Below are 19,820 nucleotides of genomic sequence, written 5' to 3' on the forward strand. Positions count from 1 at the left end.
GAGACGCAGTGGCCACCTTCCCTGCGCGCGCACCCCGTCGAACAGCTTCTGTGCGTGCGTGGATGCTTCGCCAGCGTGGCAGCCACGTCATCGCCAGACCCCACCCGTCAGCGACCCGGGCTAGAATCCCGCCCGGTGAGCATCTCCGCCTCAGATCCAGATCTGATCTTCTTTCAAAAAGACCCCTCCCTTTTCTTCCAACCTAACCCGCGGTCCCTGCCGCCTGTCCGTTTCAACAAAGCCCCCGGCCTACTTTTCAAAATAAACCCGGGGTCCTCCCCCCCGACTGATATGTTTTCTGGGTCCTTTTCCTATTTAAATAATTCTGTTTTGCTATTAAAAATTGATAAAAACTAAATTGTTAATAACTTATAATCTGTAATTCAAAATTAAAAGTGTTATATATCAATTTTGATCAGAAAAATGAGAGGAACAAGAATATGCCATCCATGCTTGCTGTTGCATCATGCATCATACAATATCGTGATGGTTTGCAATGACACCTAATATGGAACATATGGAATTAGTGGGATACTATATAAATATTGTCCCGGTTCCATTTAACTTTGATGTAGCTCACCTGCCATGTTTGCTATGATAATCCACCCTTAACCTTGCCGGTAGAAATGCAACTCCAACTCTAATTTGTTTGTCCGGGGTTTCGACTCAGCTTAAAATGGATAAGTTGCATTGCATCATATCTGCCATGTCATGCATATCATCTTGATCATGCCAATTCTCTATCCGTAGTAGTAAGATTGCATACGTTGTGTGTTCCAGCATTTGCTTCTTCTCGGATAGGATCGCGAAGTGGTGTTGTGAGATACGACGAGTTCTTCGACAAGTTCTTCTGCAGCTTTTCACATGCGAGCCCTCTCTCTTCACCTATTTTACTCTCTCCCTCGCATTGCTATCCTTATGTTGCGATTCTGTATTGAATCACGTGTCCTATTCCACTTGTTTACCATAATAATCCTATATGTATCATTCCTTACCCATAGCCGTTGCTTGATATTTGAGCCTGGCGAGTCGTAGGCGTGTTTAGGCTCTGTTGTTTATCTCGATCTGTTATCGGGATATGTTGGGTTGTTGGGAGGTTATCACATGCTATATCAGTTGTTCGAGATACACATGCTTTACTTAATTGTTAACAACTAAAATTGTAAGCGAGAGGCATCCGTGAGCCCCTTTGCGAAAGCATCGGAACTTTGACTCGCTAATGTCCCCTAGGACCCGAGTTCTTGTTATCCGTTCCGAGATTGAGCGCTCTACCCATGCGTGGGGACGATTATTGGGACCCCCTCACCCATTACCTTTTCTCAAGTCGGTTGAAAAGGGGGCCACAACCTTGGTTTTATTTGCCGATGCCATGTATGCCATGCTTTACTTACTGTTGCCTTCGGGTGTTTACTTCCTGTTGCCTTCGGGTGTTTATATTCTGTACTGTACCCCGCGGGACGTTTAGCGAAGCGTGTGGTTCGCACGCCTAGCCGCCGTCGCAAACCCTGAGTCCGCTTCGGAGTACGGCCGGACTTCGTTACGGGTAGCTTAGTCGGGTGGCCCCCTAGACTTTCTTGTTGAACTGGGAACGGTCTTGTTGTGAGACATCCACCTGTCGTAAGTGGGTCGAGCATGCGTATGGTTACATTTGGGCAACCCCTGCAGGGTGTACATCTTATCGATAAGCCGTGTCCGCGGTTATGGACGACTTGGAATTGTATAGCTTGATCATAGAACAACTTACACCTTTATGTTGATGCTAATAATTTGCTAATAACTTGCGTAGTAATATAGCATTATTACAATGGCTACCTAATAAAACTTGTCCACCGTTGAGTGCCTTTTACATTGCCTCTTCGCAATTGTTGAAGGGGATATGTGTAATCGGCTGGGTTATGTTTGTGTAGTATTTATCTGTTACCTTGTGCGCTCTCTTATCTTCTCTGATTAGACGGATGTTGTAGCGTGTCTCTATTGGTTATAGTTTTGCTGCCGCTAAACCCACCATATAGCCCCAGGCGATATATATTTATACTCGCCCGGCGAGCATAGCCATTTCTAGTCTCGCTAAGTACGTGCCGGAGTTCGTTCCTTGGTACTTACTCTCGCCTTTCCTCTTTCTCTTTTGCTTCCTCCCTTTGTCGGCAACCGATGGCCCGACTTTGACAGGTACGAGATGACGACGTTAGCAAGGTTACCCTTCCGGCTTGGCCTGGGCAGGGTTATGGACGCCATCGTTTATCTTCGGGACTCTTAGTCCAATTTGTATCTTGTCCGTACTCGGACGTATTCGATCTTCTCGTATGATTTGGATCTTTGTATTGTATATTTGTATCTTGACTCGTTGGAGTCGTTGTTGTAATATATGTATCTTGTGGGCTCTATTGTAATCTTGTTGTAATGTTACCGCTCGTGTTAATTCCTCTGGCATCACGTGTGCGATTCGTCGCGCACGTCGTGCCGGAGGGCGTCTCAGAATCGATATCGTGCGGATTTCGGCAGGATTGCTGGAATCCTCAGGATACCGGTTCCGGGGCGTCACAAGTAGAAACATTGCCAACACCAATTATTTTACCATTGATAGTACGGGGTGTAGCAACATGTGAAGCATTATCATTACTAGTGGTGGTAATAGTCCAAACTTTAGCTACATTATTCTCTTTAGCTAGTTTTTCTTCTCTTTCCCACCTAGCATGCAATTCAGCCATCAATCTAATATTCTCATTAATTTGAACTTGGATGGCATTTGCTGTAGCAAATGACTTAATATCTTTATCTTCATTAGGCATAACTTTCAATTTTAAAAGATCAACATCAGAGGCAAGACTATTAACCTTAGAAGCAAGAATATCAATTTTATCAAGCTTTTCTTCAACAGATTTGTTAAAAGCAGTTTGTGTACTAATAAATTCTTTAAGCATGGCTTAAATACCAGGGGGTACACTCCTATTATTGTTGTAATAATTCCCATAATAATTACCATTACCATTACTATTATGAGAAGGATATGGCCTATAGTTGTTACCAGAATTATTCCTATAAGCATTGTTGTTGAAATTATTACTTTTGATGAAGTTCACATCAACATGCTCTTCTTAAGCAACCAATGAAGCTAAAGGAACATTATTAGGATCAACATTAGATCTACCATTCACAAGCATAGACATAATAGCATCAATCTTATCACTCAAGGAGGAGGTTTCTTCAACAAAATTTACCTTCTTACCTTGTGGAGCCCTTTCAGTGTGCCATTCAGAGTAATTTATCATCATATCATCAAGGAGCTTTGTTGCCGCGCATAAGGTTATGGACATAAAAGTACCTTCAGCAGCTGAATCCAATAGGTTCCGCGAAGAAAAATTCAATCCTGCATAGAAGGTTTGGATGATCATCCAAGTAGTCAGTCCATGGGTAGGGCAATTCTTTACCAAAGATTTCATTCTTTCCCATGCTTGGGCAACATGCTCATTATCCAATTGCTTAAAATTCATTATGCTACTTCTCAAAGATATAATTTTAGCGGGAGGATAATATCTACCAATGAAAGCATCCTTACATTTAGTCCATGAATCAATACTATTCTTAGGCAAAGATAGCAACCAATCTTTAGCTCTTCCTCTTAAGGAGAAAGGAAACAATTTCAATTTTATAATTTCACCATCTACATCCTTATACTTTTGCATTTCACAAAGTTCAACAAAATTATTTAGATGGGCAGCAGCATCATCAGAACTAACACTAGAAAATTGCTCTCTCATAACAAGATTCAGTCAAGCAGGTTTAATTTCATAAAATTCTGTTGTAGCAGCAGGTGGAGCAATAGGTGTGCATAGGAAATCACTATTATTTGTGCTAGTGAAGTCACACAACTTAGTATTCTCAGGAGTACCCATTTTAGCAGTAGTAAATAAAGCAAACTAAATAAAGTAAATGCAAGTAACTAATTCTTTTTGTGTTTTTAATATGGAGAACGCAAACAAGACAGTAAATAAAGTAAAACTAGTAACTAATTTTTTTGTATTATTGATATTGAGAGCAAACAAAGCAGTAAATAAAGTAAAGTAAAGCAAGACAAAAACAAAGTAAAGAGATTGGATGTGGGAGACTCCCCTTGCAGCGTGTCTTGATCTCCCCGGCAACGGCGCCAGAAAAAATGCTTGATGGCGTGTAAGACACACGTCCGTTGGGAACCCCAAGAGGAAGATGTAATGCGTACAGTGATACGTCTCAAACGTATCTATAATTTCTTATGTTCCATGCTACTTTTATGATGATACTCACATGTTTTATACACATTTTATGTCATTATTATGCATTTTCCGGCACTAACCTATTGACGAGATGCCGAAGAGCCAGTTGTTGTTTTCCGCTATTTTTGGTTTCAGAAATCCTACAAAGGAAATATTCTCGGAATTGGACGGAATCAACGCCCAGGGTCTTATTTTTCCACGAAGCTTCCAGAAGACCGAAAGGGAAACGAAGTGGGGCCACGAGGTGGCGACACCACAAGGCGGCGCGGCCAAGGGGGGTCCCGCGCCGCCCTATGGTGTGGCCCCCTCGTCAGCCCTCCGACTCCGCCCTTCCGCCAACTTAAAGCCTTCGTCGCGAAAACCCCAGTACCGAGAGCCACGATACGGAAAACCTTCCAGAGACGCCGCCGCCGCCAATCCCATCTCGGGGATTCAGGAGATCGCCTCCGGCAGCCTGTCGGAGAGGGGAATCATCTCCCGGAGGACTCTTCATCACCATGATAGCCTCCGGATCGATGTGTGAGTAGTTCACCCCTGGACTATGGGTCCATAGCAGTAGCTAGATGGTTGTCTTCTCCTCATTGTGCTATCATGTTAGATCTTGTGAGCTGCCTATCATGATCAAGATCATCTATTTGTAATGCTACATGTTGTGTTTGTTGGGATCCGATGAATATTGAATACTATGTCAAGTTGATTATCAATCTATCATATATGTTGTTTATGTTCTTGCATGCTCTCCGTTGCTAGTAGAGGCTCGGCCAAGTTGATACTTGTAACTCCAAGAGGGAGTATTTATGCTCGATAGTGGGTTCATGCCTCCATTATATCCGGACAAGTGATGTAAAGTTCTAAGGTTGTGGATGTGCTCGTTGCCACTAGGGATAAAACATCGATGCTTTGTCTAAGGATATTTGTGTTGATTACATTACGCACCATACTTAATGCAATTGTCCGTTGTTTGCAACTTAATACCGGAAGGGGTTCGGATGATAACCCGAAGGTGGACTTTTTAGGCATAGATGCATGCTGGATAGCGGTCTATGTACTTTGTCGTAATGCCCTGATTAAATCTCATAGTACTCATCGTGATATATGTATGTGCATTGTTATGCCTTCTTTATTTGTCAATTTCCCAACTGTAATTTGTTCACTCAACATGCCATTTATCTTATGGGAGAGACACCACTAGTGAACTGTGGACCCCGGTCCATTCTTTACATCTGAAATACAATCTACTGCAATACTTGTTCTTTACTGTTCTTTGCAAACAAACACCATCTTCCACACTATACATCTAATCCTTTGTTTACATCAAGCAGGTGAGATTGACAACCTCACTGTTACGTTGGGGCAAAGTACTCTGATTGTGTTGTGCAGGTTCCACGTTGGCGCCGGAATCCCTGGTGTTGCGCCGCACTACACTCCGCCACCAACAACCTTCACGTGTTCCTTGACTCCTACTGGTTCGATAACCTTGGTTTCTTACTGAGGGAAAACTTGTCGCTGTACACGTCACACCTTCCTCTTGGGGTTCCCAACGGACGTGTGTCTTACACGCGATCATACAGCAGCAAGTTTTCCCTCAGTAAGAAACCAAGGTTATCGAACCAGTAGGAGTCAAGGAACACGTGAAGGTTGTTGGTGGCGGAGTGTAGTGCGGCGCAACACCAGGGATTCCGGCGCTGCAACGGCCCAGGGTAGCACCCATATTAGAATTGCTTGTTCTTTTTCTTTTTATGCATCATCATGGCATGTGCATCACATCAACCATGTTTTTCAACAAATAAAATTATTTTTATAAACCCTAGTATTGCTCTTTTCCTCTCATATGGTTTTACTAAACCCTCCTCTCTCTTTTCCATCTAATAAACCCTAAAACCAAAATAAATAAAACTATTTTATAAACCTGAATATTTCGTTCTGTCTACCTCATCTCTCTGTTTCAAGTTCAAAGTTATTTGATTTTATTTCAAATATTTTGCAAACAGTTTCAAAAAGAAAAAAGGATTTTGAAAATAAAAACAAAAGCAAAACCCCTAACCCCCCTGGGCCTCTCTCTCTCCCCCGGCCCAGCCCTCTCTCTCTCTTTTCCCTTCTCTCCATCGCAGGCCCAAGCCAGCTCGGCCCATCTCCCTTTCTCTTTTCTCTCCGGCCCAGCCCAGTCCGCAGCCCCACCGTACCCTTCGACCCTCTTTTCTCCTCGCTCTCTTATCTTCCTCGTCTTTTTCTGGCACGAGAGGAGCGTGACCACCGTGGTCCTCCACAACCACCGCACCCCTTCCCACCTGCTCCTCCCTCCTCACTTTATCGCTGGAGCCAGCCCTACGTCCTCATCCACCCACCTGCCCTCCCCTTTCTTCCCCTTCCCCACGCCAAACGAAGGAGGCAGAAAACCCCCACAGCCATCGTCGGCCTCTCTATGCCGCCGTCGACTCCGGCCCTTCCCCGCCAAGCCACCACCACCAGGAGCTGCGCCTCGTTCTCCTCGTTCGCCTGGTACACCTAATCGAGACGGGAGCGCCTTGAATCGCCGCTGAATCGTCGTTCCCCTTCTTCGTCTCCGGCAGCAATTCGTCGAAATTCCGGCGCCCCCCTCCGCCTCTGCCCTCGCCGTCGACGCGTAGAGCTCCAGGGTGAGCCCACGAACCTCTTAGACACCTCCGTTCTTCCTCTTGCTTCCTCCTTCCTCTTCCTCATGTTTGTGCCGTCCCGTGCCCCGCAGATCCTCGCCGCCGGCGCCACTCCGGCGACCTCCAGTGGGCAGCGCCACCTCCTCTTGGTCTGCGCCAGCGAGGCGCGTCGTTAGCGCCGCTTGCGCGTCTCGGGGCGCCCCGCTTCGCCCGGCGCTCGCCACGCCGCCGCGGTGACCGTGGGCCTGGAACGCGAGCGGCATCCCCCTCTTCTGTCGAGCAACTTCTGGGCGTGCGGGCAAGCTTCGCCACGTCATCCGCCACCTCAACCTCCCGGCCCCACCTGTCTGCGAGCCCGGCTAGGTAACCCAGGGTGAGAAAAGCCTCCACAGATCTGGATCTGTTCTTTTTTCATCTAGCCCCCTGCTAGTTTTTATCTCCTAACCCGCGGTCCTTCCCGCTGACGCTTTTAAGGATAACCCCCTGCACGTTTCGAAAACAAACCCGGGGTCCTCCCCCCGTATGAAATGTTTTCTGGGTCATTTTCTAATTAAATAAAACCTGTTTTATTTATTTTAAATGATAAAAACCATTATGCTAATAACTTTTAATTGGTAACTCGAAATTAAAAGTGTTATATATGAAAATTGATCATAAAAATGTGAAGAACATGAATACGCCATCCATGCTTGCTGTTGCACTATGCATCATATAAATTCGTGATAGTTTGCATTAACACCTAATATGGAACATATGGAATATGTGGGATATAGCTATATGTTGTCCCGGTTCCATTTAACTTTGAAGTAGCTCACCCCTGCCATGTTACTACCATGCTAATCACCCTTAATTTTGGCGGTAGATAATGCAACTGCAACCCTAACTGTTTGTCCGGGGTTTCGACTCCGATTAAATTGGATAAGTGCATCGCATCATCCTTGCCATGTCATGCATGCATTCATATCTGAAGCATGCCGATTCTTCTCCGTAGTTGTAAGAATTGCATCCGTTGTGTGTTCCAGCATTTGCTTCTTCCCGGATAGGATCACGAAGTGGTGTTGTGAGATACGACAAGTTCTTCTGCAGCTTTTCACAGGCGAGCCCTCTCTCTTCACCTATTTACTCTCTCCCTCGCATTGCTATCCATATGTTGCGCTTCTTTATCGAGTCACGTGTCCTATTCCACTTGTATACCCTAATAATCCTATATGCACCATTCCTCACCATAGCCGTTGCTTGATGTTTGAGCCTTGCGAGTCGTAGGCGTGTTTAGGCTCTGTTGTTTATCTCGATGTGTTATCGGGATATGCTGGGTTGTTGGGAGGTTATCACATGCTATATCAGTTGTTGGAGATACACATGCTTTACTTATTTGTTAACAACTAAAATTGTAAGCGGAGGCATCTCGTGAGCCCCTTTGCGAAAGCATCGGAACTTTGACTCGCTAATGTACCCTAGGACCCGAGTTCTTGTTATCCGTTCCGAGATTGAGCGCTCTACCCATGCGTGGGGACGATTATTGGGACCCCCCTCACCCATTACCTTTTCTCAAGTCAGTTGAAAAGGGGGCCACAACCTTGGTTTTATTTGCCTATGCCATGTATGCCATGCTTTACTTCCCGTTGCCTTCGGGTGTTTACTTCCTGTTGCCTTCGGTGTTTATATTCTGTACTCGTACCCCGCGGAACGTTTAGCGAAGCGTGTGGTTTGCACGCCTAGCCGTTAACGCAAACCCCGAGTCCGCTCGAGTACGGCCGGACTTCGTCACGGGTAGCTTAGTCGGGTGGCCCCCTAGACTTTCTTGTTGAACTGGGAACGGTCTTGTTGTGAGACATCCACCTGTCGTAAGTGGGTTGAGCATGCGTATGGTTACATTTGGGCAACCCCTGCAGGGTGTACATCTTATCGATAAGCCGTGTCCGCGGTTATGGACGACTTGGGATTGTATAGCTTGATCATAGAACAACTTACACCTTTATGTTGATGCTAATAATTTGCTAATAACTTGCGTAGTAATATAGCATTATTACAATGGCTACCTAATAAAACTTGTCCACCGTTGAGTGCCTTTTACATTGCCTCTTCGCAATTGTTGAAGGGGATATGTGTATTTGGCTGGGTTATGTTTGTGTAGTATTTATCTGTTATCTTGTGCGCTCTCTTATCTTCTCTGATTAGACGGATGTTGTAGCGTGTCTCTATTGGTTATAGTTTTGCTGCCGCTAAACCTACCATATAGCCCCAGGCGATATATATATATACTCGCTCGGCGAGCATAGCCATTTCTAGTCTCGCTAAGTACGTGCCGGAGTTCGTTCCTTGGTACTTACTCTCGCCTTTTCCCTTTCTCTTTTGCTTCCTTCCTTTTGTCGGCAACCGATGGCCCGACTTTGACAGTACGAGATGATGACGTTAGCAAGGTTACCCTTCCGGCTTGGCACTGGGAAGGGTTATGGACGCCATCTGGTTATCTTCAGGACTCTTAGTCCAATTTGTATCTTGTCCGTACTCGGACTTTTTCGATCTTCTGTATGATTTGGATCTTTGTATTGTATATTTGTATCTTGACTCGTTGGAGTCGTTGTTGTAATATATATGTTTCTTGTGGGCTCTATTGTAATCCTGTTGTAATGTTACCACTCGTGTTAATTCCTCTGGCATCACGTGTGTGATTCGTCGCGCACGTCTTGTCGGAGGGCGTCTCTGAATCGATATCGTGCGGATTTCGGCGGTATCGCTGGAATCCTCATGGTACCGGTTCCGGGGCGTCACAAGTTGGTATCAGAGCTCAGGTTCACGGTACCCCACCTAGTCCAGCCTGTAGGATAACCTTGCCAATGGTCGTTGAGTTCAGAGTGTCAAAACCTATTTTCTGAAACATCGTTGGATAGATCTGATTAGCTCTATTTTTCTCCTTACCTATATTCTTTCTCCTCTTACCTTTGCGAGTTTTGAGTCTTCTCTCTTATCCGAGTTTCTCCGAGTCTTAGGTTTCGACGTGGGTTGGACGATCTATGCCTTTCGCCTAATAGGACCGATCTCTGAAGACCTTCCGCCAGAAGAACATCAACGATGGCTAACCTTTTTCTGCTCCGTTGACATCATCTTTGTATCTGTGAATTTTCTCCAATTCTTTGTGCCTTGACCCCATCGAATCTTAGTTGATAATGCTTGTCAAGATCGCCAATCTGTATTCCTGGAGTTGGTTGCATGATTCTCTTATTCATGTGCAGAGTAATACTTTGAGTGCGGGATGGGCTGATCACCATACCGACTACTCTTATTATTCGCTCTTGTTACGATGAATTGGTGGATCCGTGTGACTGTTACTCCTTCCTTTGTTTCTCCGGAGTCATCATCGTCATCGGAACAACAACTTCTTGTTGGTGGTGTCGACCATCCAAGCTGGAGCAAGACTTCTTGTTAGTGGTGTTGAGGAGATCGACTCGTCGCCTGAAGATCCGATAGTTCACCTCTCTCCCCCTTAGGTTGACGTGGAATCTCGGGGCGAGATTCCTTGTTAGTGGTGTCGATTGTAACGGCCCAGGGTAGCACCCATTTTAGAATTGCTTGTTCTTTTTCTTTTTATGCATCATCATGGCATGTGCATCACATCAACCATGTTTTTCAACAAATAAAATTATTTTTATAAACCCTAGTATTGCTCTTTTCCTCTCATATGGTTTTACTAAACCCTCCTCTCTCTTTTCCATCTAATAAACCCTAAAACCAAAATAAATAAAAATATTTTATAAACCTGAATATTTCGTTCTGTCTACCTCATCTCTCTGTTTCAAGTTCAAAGTTTATTTGATTTTATTTCAAATATTTTGCAAACAGTTTCAAAAAGAAAAAAGGATTTTGAAAATAAAAACAAAAGCAAAACCCCTAACCCCCTGGGCCTCTCTCTCTCCCCCGGCCCAGCCCTCTCTCTCTCTTTTCCCTTCTCTCCATCGCAGGCCCAAGCCAGCTCGGCCCATCTCCCTTTCTCTTTTCTCTCCGGCCCAGCCCAGTCCGCAGCCCCACCGTACCCCTTCGACCCTCTTTTCTCCTCGCTCTCTTATCTTCCTCGTCTTTTTCTGGCACGAGAGGAGCGTGACCACCGTGGTCCTCCACAACCACCGCACCCCTTCCCACCTGCTCCTCCCTCCTCACTTTATCGCTGGAGCCAGCCCTACGTCCTCATCCACCCACCTGCCCTCCCCTTTCTTCCCCTTCCCCACGCCAAACGAAGGAGGCAGAAAATCCCCACAGCCATCGTCGGCCTCTCTATGCCGCCGTCGACTCCGGACCTCCCCCGCCAAGCCACCACCACCAGGAGCTGCGCCTCATTCTCCTCGTTCGCCTGGTACACCTAATCGAGACGGGAGCGCCTTAATCGCCGCTGAATCGTCGTTCCCCTACTTCGTCTCCGGCAGCAATTCGTCGAAATTCCGGCGCCCCCTCCTCCTCTGCCCTCGCCGTCGACGCGTAGAGCTCCAGGGTGAGCCCACGAACCTCTTAGACACCTCCGTTCTTCCTCTTGCTTCCTCCTTCCTCTTCCTCATGTTTGTGCCGTCCCGTGCCCCGCAGATCCTCGCCGCCGGCGCCACTCCGGCGACCTCCAGTGGGCAGCGCCACCTCCTCTTGGTCTGCGCCAGCGAGGCGCGTCGTTAGCGCCAGTTTGCGCGTCCTGGGGCGCCCTGCTTCGCCCGGGCGCTCGCCACGCCGCCGCGGTGACCGTGGCCCTGGAACGCGAGCGGCATCCCCCTCTTCTGTCGAGCAACTTCTGGGCGTGCGGGCAAGCTTCGCCACGTCATCCGCCACCTCAACCTCCCGGCCCCACCTGTCCGCGAGCCCGGCTAGGTAACCCAGGGTGAGAAAAGCCTCCACAGATCTGGATCTGTTCTTTTTTCATCTAGCCCCCTGCTAGTTTTTATCTCCTAACCCGCGGTCCTTCCCACTGACGCTTTTAAGGATAACCCCCTGCACGTTTTGAAAACAAACCCGGGGTCCTCCCACCCGTATGAAATGTTTTCTGGGTCCTTTTCTAATTAAATAAAACCTGTTTTATTTATTTTAAATGATAAAAACCATTATGCTAATAACTTTTAATTGGTAACTCGAAATTAAAAGTGTTATATATGAAAATTGATCATAAAAATGTGAAGAACATGAATATGCCATCCATGCTTGCTGTTGCACTATGCATCATATAAATTCGTGATAGTTTGCATTAACACCTAATATGGAACATATGGAATATGTGGGATATAGCTATATATTGTCCCGGTTCCATTTAACTTTGAAGTAGCTCACCCCTGCCATGTTACTACCATGCTAATCACCCTTAATTTTGGCGGTAGATAATGCAACTGCAACCCTAACTGTTTGTCCGGGGTTCCGACTCCGATTAAATTGGATAAGTGCATCGCATCATCCTTGCCATGTCATGCATGCATTCATATCTGAAGCATGCCGATTCTTCTCCGTAGTTGTAAGAATTGCATCCGTTGTGTGTTCCAGCATTTGCTTCTTCCCGGATAGGATCACGAAGTGGTGTTGTGAGATACGACAAGTTCTTCTGCAGCTTTTCACAGGCGAGCCCTCTCTCTTCACCTATTTACTCTCTCCCTCGCATTGCTATCCCTATCCATATGTTGCGCTTCTTTATCGAGTCATGTGTCCTATTCCACTTGTTTACCCTAATAATCCTATATGCACCATTCCTTATCCATAGCCGTTGCTTGATTTTTGAGCCTTGCGAGTCGTAGGCGTGTTTAGGCTCCGTTGTTTATCTCGATCTGTTATCGGGATATGCTGGGTTGTTGGGAGGTTATCACATGCTATATCAGTTGTTGGAGATACACATGCTTTACTTATTTGTTAACAACTAAAATTGTAAGCAGAGGCATCTGTGAGCCCCTTTGCGAAAGCATCGGAACTTTGACTCGCTAATGTCCCCTAGGACCTGAGTTCTTGTTATCTGTTCCGAGATTGAGCGCTCTACCCATGCATGGGGACGATTATTGGGACCCCCTCACCCATTACCTTTTTTCAAGTCTCTTGAAAAGGGGGCCACAACCTTGGTTTTATTTGCCTATGCCATGTATGCCATGCTTTACTTCCTCGTTGCCTTCGGGTGTTTACTTCCTGTTGCCTTCGGGTGTTTATATTCTGTACTGTACCCCGCGGAACGTTTAGCGAAGCGTGTGGTTTGCACGCCTAGCCGTTAACGCAAACCCTGAGTCCGCTTCGGAGTACGGCCGGACTTCGTCACGGGTAGCTTAGTCGGGTGGCCCCCCTAGACTTTCTTGTTGAACTGGGAACGGTCTTGTTGTGAGACATCCACCTGTCGTAAGTGGGTCGAGCATGCGTATGGTTACATTTGGGCAACCCCTGCAGGGTGTACATCTTATCGATAAGCCGTGTCCGCGGTTATGGACGACTTGGGATTGTATAGCTTGATCATAGAACAACTTACACCTTTATGTTGATGCTAATAATTTGCTAATAACTTGCGTAGTAATATAGCATTATTACAATGGCTACCTAATAAAACTTGTCCACCGTTGAGTGCCTTTTACATTGCCTCTTCGCAATTGTTGAAGGGGATATGTGTATTTGGTCGGGTTATGTTTGTGTAGTATTTATCTCGTTATCTTGTGCGCTCTCTTATCTTCTCTCGATTAGACGGATGTTGTAGCGTGTCTCTATTGGTTATAGTTTTTCTCGCCGCTAAACCTACCATATAGCCCTAGGCGATATATATATATACTCGCTCGGCGAGCATAGCCATTTCTAGTCTCGCTAAGTACGTGCCGGAGTTCGTTCCTTGGTACTTACTCTCGCCTTTTCCCTTTCTCTTTTGCTTCCTTCCTTTTGTCGGCAACCGATGGCCCGACTTTGACAGGTACGAGATGATGACGTTAGCAAGGTTACCCTTCCGGCTTGGCCTGGGCAGGGTTATGGACACCACTGGTTATCTTCAGGACTCTTAGTCCAATTTGTATCTTGTCCGTACTCGGACTTTTTCGATATTCTGTATGATTTGGATCTTTGTATTGTATATTTGTATCTTGACTCGTTAAAGTCGTTGTTGTAATATATATGTTTCTTGTGGGCTCTATTGTAATCCTGTTGTAATGTTACCACTCGTGTTAATTCCTCTGGCATCACGTGTGTGATTCGTCGCGCACGTCGTGTCGAAGGGCGTCTCTGAATCGATATCGTGCGGATTTCGGCGGTATCGCTGGAATCCTCATGGTACCGGTTCCGGGGCGTCACAGGCGCCAACGTGGAACCTCCACAACACAATCAAAGTACTTTGCCCCAACGTAACAGTGAGGTTGTCAATCTCACCGGCTTGCTGTAAACAAAGGATTAAATGTATAGTGTGGAAGACGATGTTTGTTTGCGAAGAACAGTAAAGAACAGAGTTTGCAGTAGATTGTATTTCAGATGTAAAAGAATGGACCGGGGTCCACAGTTCACTAGTGGTGTCTCTCCAATAAGATAAAGGGATTTCTATTTCCGTGCCCTCGGGTCCTTAGTTGTACTCAGTTTTCCCCAGCTCCTTAGTTTTTCCTCAGTTTTCCCCAATCCCTTGTTCGAAACCCGCAGAAGGAGCTCGGACGGAGGATTTCCGTTTAGTTGACGTTGGTTGGTGCCGGCAAGTGGGGCCGCTGTTGGTGCCCCGCAGTGGACACGTCTCCACTTATCCGGATCATCGTGGGACCCACAACTTGTCCACGTTAGCGCGCCGGACCCACGGCTTACCCGGTGACCGTTGCAAAAGGGAACCCGAGCCAGCCCGCGCCCGTGCCCGTGCCATTGCTTCCCCTTTCTTTCTCCGCGCCCCATTGTTCTTCTTCTCCGCCGCCGGCAGCCCTTCTCCGGTAGGCGGGTGAGGTCTAGTTTCTCTTCGACCTCCCGTTCTTCATGGCCGCAAGTATGGACCCGTGCCTTTGACAAGATGCCCTGACTGCCCACGCCAGGAGCCTCTGAAGCGGTCGATCTGTAAGACGGACGAGAACGGCAACCGTGGACGTGAGTTCGTTGCATGCGAGAGCTTGCCATATAGAGAGGGGGATAAGGTTAAATCTCGCTCCAATTTCTCTGTTTTCTCTCGATTTTCTTGTTATTCCCTCGAATTTGGGATTTAGGGTTCACGTTGTTGTTTTCAGATCTTGAAGAAATGCAGGCATTTCGAGTGGATCGATGTGTACGTTCAGAGGCTTCAGTTGCAGGAATCAATTGGCGCTATTGGGGGGCGCAATTTGGTAGGGGGGGGGACTTGCTGTAGAGAATGTGGCGGAGAGAGGAGCCGTTCCGATTATGCCTAATGCTCCCAATGCAGAACTGGTGGAAGTGAAGGGAGCACGAAGAAAATGAACAAGCGATTAAGGCGGTTGATCGAGTTGAAGAAGCAAGCTAACTCGATGGCTGGTTTTTTTTGTTGTTGTATAATTACGATCGGATTCTTATCATTGCTCACCGGGCGCTAGAAGTTGTTACAAGGGATACCTTACAAATCCATTATTCGAGTTACATGTACTTGTAGTTGTTTTCAAAGTTAGTGTGTGCATTCACCGAAATTACCAACTATATTCCCTAAAAGAAAAGGAAAGCTAAAGATAGTTGATAATTGTTAGAGGGGTGACAAATAATGCAATCACCGAAATCCGCAAATATGTATGCCTCGTGTTTATACCAAAATTATACCACTTTTAGGCCGTTTCAAAATACCAATACCATATCCCAAACTATATTCCCTAAAAGAAAAGGACATCTAAAGATAGTTGATAATTGTTAGAGGGGTGACAAATAATGCAATCACCGAAATCCGCAAATATGTATGCCTCATGTTTATAACAAAATTATACCACTTTTAGGCCGTTTCAAAATGGGATCCCTTTCAAAATAGGGTCCCTTCAAAATACCAATACAATATCCCAAACTATATTCCCTAAAAGAAAAGGACAGCTAAAGATAGTTGATAATTGTTAGAGGGGTGACAAATAATGCAATCACCGAAATCCGCAAATATGTATGCCTCATGTTTATAACAAAATTATACCACTTTTAGGCCGTTTCAAAATACCAATACTATATCCCAAACTATATTCCCTAAAAGAAAAGGACAGCTAAAGATAGTTGATAGCAATCACCGAAATCCGCAAATATGTATGCCTCATGTTTATAACAAAATTATACCACTTTTAGGCCGTTTCAAAATACCAATACTATATCCCAAACTATATTCCCTAAAAGAAAAGGACAGCTAAAGATAGTTGATAATTGTTAGAGGGGTGACAAATAATGCAATCACCGAAATCCGCAAATATGTATGCCTCATGTTTATACCAATACTATATCCCAAACTATATTAAGTGGCAAACTCGTTATTGCACATAAATAGAGGGGTGGGCATTCTCCACCGACAAAGAGAGAGAGGGGTGGCCACGAAGAGAGAGAGAGAGAGAGAGAGAGAGAGAGAGAGAGAGAGAGGTTGCCACGAAGAGACGGATAGGGGTATACTGCCCGTTAGATCAGTGGATCAACGGTTCGTGGAGTCGATCCGTGTGACAACGGCTCAACCAATCGGGATAAGTTTGGGCTTCTCGAGCATTTGTGACAGTACTTGAGGGCAAAACTGAGTAGTACTAAGAATCCAAGGGCACATAAATAGTAAATAGACTAAGGGATTCAAACAAAAGAATTACAAAATGAAAAATGTGTGTTTTGTACAATATAATTCATGTTGGGCTACATCAAATTATTTGCAATTCAAATATACATGAGTGTGACAATTATGGCATCATTTATACAAACTATGTTTTGGGAAAGATGTTTTGCAAAGGGGTTTGGGTGGAAAACCAATCATCTTCATAGCTACACTAGTGATTCTGAGAAGTGGCAATTTGTGGTAAAACTTGATTTATATATGTTTGTTAAGGTTTTCTAGGTGGCGGGTTGCGTAGGAAGACTCCATGATTAGTTGCCACTATGTTTTTATTTTTTTGGATTTTTTGCGCATGAAATGACTCAATTAGCTATGTTAATCTCATTTGTTGACTCTCCGTTGACCAGCTACTTGAGGGTAAAACTGAGTATATTGCACTTGCCGGTCTAAGTCCTCGAGGGGAAAACTGAGTACAGATAAAATTTCTGTATAAGGCCTGAGGTTATAACCGAGTACACCAAACGTCCCGGGGTTAGACTCGTGTAGCGGTGCACGCTGCAGCCGTGCATAGCGGACGCGTGTTGCGGTACACGCCACCTTCGTCTTTATAGAGCCCCTCTTTCTCTCCCTCGACGCACGTTCTCACCGGCTCACCGCAACCGCCTCTCCTGTCCCATCATCTTCTCCACAACCGAAGAAAAACCCCGAAGAAAACCGCCGGCGATGGAGAAGAATGAGATGCCCATTGTCGGCACATCGGCCGCCGCCCCGTCCGGGCCCCTGTCGCTGCTTCCAACGTAGCAGCCGGCGCATCGGCCGCCGCCCCGTCCGGGCCCCCGTCGCTGCTTCCAACGTAGCAGCCGGCGGATCGGCCGCCGCCCCGTCCAAGCCCCTCGTCCCTGCTTCCAACGTAGCAGCCGGCGGATCGGCCGCCGCCCCGTCCGGGCCCCCGTCGGCTGCTTCCAACGTAGCAGCCGGCGCATCGGCCGCCGCCACCGTCCGGTCCCCGTCGCTTGGGACCCGTACGAACCGGTGCAATACGACGCGCCGGAGAACCCCTACGACACCGAGCATCGTCGACAACGAGCCGGAGGTAACCCTTTGTTCCCTTGTTCTTATCTCATTTCAATCATTTTGTGTTAGATCTAACGTTATTACGGTTCGTCTGTTCCTAGTTCAATCCTTTTGTGTTAGATCTTGCGTTATTACTGTTCGTCTGTTCCTAGTTCGATCCTTTTGTGTTAGATCTTGCATTATTAGTGTTTGTGATTTGCTTTTGTTTAAGATTTGTGCCGATGATGATGAATATTTGGGCATAAATTGATTCAGGGTTTGGTCAGTAAACAATTGGTGTGTACAAATTTGTTGTGCATGATCTTTGGTTTGTCGACTCAAATCCTGGATATAAGTGTGTCCAATGTAACCGAGGCTACCTCTTTTTTTCGAGCCCATATTATCATGCATGATTTTTTGTTCACTCTCTGTTCCATCATCGTTGCAATTGACTCCGTTTTTTGCACGATCTTTGGTGCTACGTGACAGAGTGCGGAGCAGCCGACGTCGACGAGCGACGACGAGTCCTTCCACACCAAGACTCGTCACGTCCTCGGAGGCTGCGATGACGGCCATTACGATGGCCCCTTTGCTCGAGGCATTTACAAGTGCCCCTTCTGCAACAGGAAGCTCCGCGCCACCGACTTCAACTCCCTGGTGAACCATGCTGAATCCATTGGCAGTTGGAAGGACCGTGAACGTGCATGCGTACATGGCCAAACACAAAGCACTTGGGATTCACCTGCGCAACCTCCAAGTGAGTCACACGCGCTACCTGGAGGCGTTGAACGTGCCTACTGCACTCTCTGTATGTGACTGCTCTATCTGTAGAGCAGCTTAAATTCATGTAAAATGTAGCTTATGTTGGATCTATCGGTACTACTTTTGGATATGTCCTGAATATATCTATGCTATGTTGGTTGCTGTATGCAGCTTATCCTATATTTTCTCTCTGGATTTGTGCCCTAGATTTCCTACCTGATTGGGTAAAAACGAAGGCATAAAGAAATGAATGGCGTTAAAAACAGAAGGACAAGCTGCTCTAGATTTGCTACCAATTTGGGCTATCAAATATGAATGAGATCGAGCGAGAGAGAGGAAAAAGGTACATTGAAAACTGCTAATCTGGGCGAAAGAGACAGAAACCACTCGTGCTCCCGTCCCGGACCCACACGGCTCCACACGCTACGGCCCCACAAACATGGTCTCATCCTGTCCCACGCGGTCCCTTCCTACCAGCCCCACACGACGCGGTCCCACACGACGCGACCCCACAAACGACACGACCCCACTCGTCAGCACGGAACGGTCAACTTAACGGATTCCTTCCGTCCGAGCTCCTTCTGCGGGTTCAGACAAGGGCTTGGGGAAAACTGAAGAAAAACTAAGGAGCTGGGGAAAACTGAGTACAACTAAGGACCCGAGGGCACGAAAATAGAAATCCCTAAGATAAATGGCATGTTGGGTGAACAAATTACAGTTGGGCAATTGACAAATAGAGAGGACATAACAATGCACATACATATCACGATGACTACTATGAGATTTAATCAGGGCATTACGACAAAGTACATAGACCGCTATCCAAGCATGCATCTATGCCTAAAAAGTCCACCTTCGAGTTATCATCCGAACCCCTTCCAGTATTAAGTTGCAAACAACGGACAATTGCATTAAGTATGGTGCGTAATGTAATCAACACAAATATCCTTAGACAAAGCATTGATGTTTTATCCCTTGTGGCAACAGACACATCCACAACCTTAGAACTTTCTCGTCACTCGTCCCATATTCAATGGAGGCATGAACCCACTATCGAGCATAAATACTCCCTCTTGGAGTCACAAGTATCAACTTGGCCGGAGCCTCTACTAGCAACGGAGAGCATGCAAGAACATAAACAACACATATATGATAGATTGATAATCAACTTGACATAGTATTCCATATTCATCGGATCCTAACAAACACAACATGTAGCATTACAAATAGATGATCTTGATCATGATAGGCAGCTCACAAGATCTAACATGATAGCACAATGAGGAGAAGACAACCATCTAGCTACTGCTATGGACCCATAGTCCAGGGGTGAACTACTCACACATCAATCCGGAGGCGATCATGGTGATGAAGAGTCCTCCGGGAGATGACTCCCCTCTCCGGCAGGGTGCCGGAGGCGATCTCTTGAATCAACCAAGATGGGATTGGCGGCGGCGG

The sequence above is a fragment of the Lolium rigidum genome, chromosome 3, assembly GCF_022539505.1.
Source record: "Lolium rigidum isolate FL_2022 chromosome 3, APGP_CSIRO_Lrig_0.1, whole genome shotgun sequence".
NCBI classification, from domain to species: Eukaryota; Viridiplantae; Streptophyta; class Magnoliopsida; order Poales; family Poaceae; genus Lolium; species Lolium rigidum.